We start from the raw sequence: 2,500 nt of genomic DNA, 5'->3' as shown, positions 1-2,500 counted from the left end.
TCTGTCGCATGTCGCAGATGTGGAACGCAGTGCACCGTGCTATCACGGTGTGTGAGAAGAGACGACTACGTCTGACAACACGCGCCACTACATCAACAGACGGCTCATGCTGATCGCCATCCAGGGCATACCACACTGCAATCCAGCTCTTATAGGGAGACGACACGTAGCTGAGTGCACAACATTTGGACCGCATGGTTCGCCGTTGTTGGCGCAGTCGTTGTACGGTCACATGTACCACGATGTATCATTCAGTACATGAGGACCAATGTGCAGTACAGTGTGTGATTTGGACGTACAACATCAGCGGACAGTTGACACAGGCCGTACCACAGCGTAGGCTAAGTGCTTCGCCATGCGAATGCCAATGAACAACTGCAAATGCCAATGAACAACTGCAAAGGGCATTGAGCATGTACGTCCTGCTGCCATCCACATTACAGTGTATAGCTGCAAGGTGTTTAACATGAAGCGATACACTGGGGACCGGGCAGTGCGAGTAGCAAACTATATTGCGGGGGTTGCAGTTAGGCAACACTACACTAATTTAACGCGTCGTATGACAATTACAGAGCAGGTTAAGGCCCAACGTGTGTTGGGTTAAGGCCCAACGTGTGTTGGGTTAAGGCCCAACGTGTGTTGGGTTAAGGCCCAACGTGTGTTGGGTTAAGGCCCAACGTGTGTTGGGTTAAGGCCCAACGTGTGTTGGGTTACGTTAAGGGGCAATGTGGGTTACGTTAAGGGGCAATGTGGGTTACGTTAAGGGGCAATGTGGGTTACGTTACGGCGCAATATAGGTTACGTTACGGCGCAATATAGGTTACGTTAAGGGGCAATGTGGGTTACGTTACGGCGCAATATAGGTTACGTTACGGCGCAATATAGGTTACGTTAAGGCGCAATATCGGTTACGTTAAGGCGCAATACAGGTTACGTTAAGGCGCAATACAGGTTACGTTAAGGCGCAATACAGGTTACGTTAAGGCGCAATACAGGTTACGTTAAGGCGCAATACAGGTTACGTTAAGGCGCAATACAGGTTACGTTAAGGCGCAATACAGGTTACGTTAAGGCGCAATACAGGTTACGTTAAGGCGCAATGCAGGTTACGTTAAGGCGCAATGCAGGTTACGTTAAGGCGCAATACAGGTTACGTTAAGGCGCAATGCAGGTTACGTTAAGGCGCAATGCAGGTTACGTTAAGGCGCAATACAGGTTACGTTAAGGCGCAATACAGGTTACGTTAAGGCGCAATACAGGTTACGTTAAGGCGCAATACAGGTTACGTTAAGGCGCAATACAGGTTACGTTAAGGCGCAATACAGGTTACGTTAAGGCGCAATACAGGTTACGTTAAGGCGCAATACAGGTTACGTTAAGGCGCAATACAGGTTACGTTAAGGCGCAATACAGGTTACGTTAAGGCGCAATACAGGTTACGTTAAGGCGCAATACAGGTTACGTTAAGGCGCAATACAGGTTACGTTAAGGCGCAATACAGGTTACGTTAAGGCGCAATACAGGTTACGTTAAGGCGCAATACAGGTTACGTTAAGGCGCAATACAGGTTACGTTAAGGCGCAATACAGGTTACGTTAAGGCGCAATACAGGTTACGTTAAGGCGCAATACAGGTTACGTTAAGGCGCAATACAGGTTACGTTAAGGCGCAATACAGGTTAGGTTAAGGCGCAATACAGGTTAGGTTAAGGTACGACATAGGTTAGGTTAAGGTACGACATAGGTTAGGTTAAGGTACGACATAGGTTAGGTTAAGGTACGACATAGGTTAGGTTAAGGTACGACATAGGTTAGGTTAAGGTACGACATAGGTTAGGTTAAGGTACGACATAGGTTAGGTTAAGGTACGACATAGGTTAGGTTAAGGTACGACATAGGTTAGGTTAAGGTACGACATAGGTTAGGTTAAGGTACGACATAGGTTAGGTTAAGGTACGACATAGGTTAGGTTAAGGTACGACATAGGTTAGGTTAAGGTACGACATAGGTTAGGTTAAGGTACGACATAGGTTAGGTTAAGGTACGACATAGGTTAGGTTAAGGTACGACATAGGTTAGGTTAAGGTACGACATAGGTTAGGTTAAGGTACGACATAGGTTAGGTTAAGGTACGACATAGGTTAGGTTAAGGTACGACATAGGTTAGGTTAAGGTACGACATAGGTTAGGTTAAGGTACGACATAGGTTAGGTTAAGGTACGACATAGGTTAGGTTAAGGTACGACATAGGTTAGGTTAAGGTACGACATAGGTTAGGTTAAGGTACGACATAGGTTAGGTTAAGGTACGACATAGGTTAGGTTAAGGTACGACATAGGTTAGGTTAAGGTACGACATAGGTTAGGTTAAGGTACGACATAGGTTAGGTTAAGGTACGACATAGGTTAGGTTAAGGTACGACATAGGTTAGGTTAAGGTACGACATAGGTTAGGTTAAGGTACGACATAGGGTAGGTTAAGGTACGACATAGGTTAGGTTA

This window comes from Schistocerca americana, unplaced genomic scaffold, assembly GCF_021461395.2.
Source record: "Schistocerca americana isolate TAMUIC-IGC-003095 unplaced genomic scaffold, iqSchAmer2.1 HiC_scaffold_798, whole genome shotgun sequence".
In the NCBI taxonomy this organism is placed as follows: domain Eukaryota; kingdom Metazoa; phylum Arthropoda; class Insecta; order Orthoptera; family Acrididae; genus Schistocerca; species Schistocerca americana.
The sequence above is the reverse complement of the archived record's forward strand: the minus strand, read 5'-3'. Positions refer to the sequence as shown.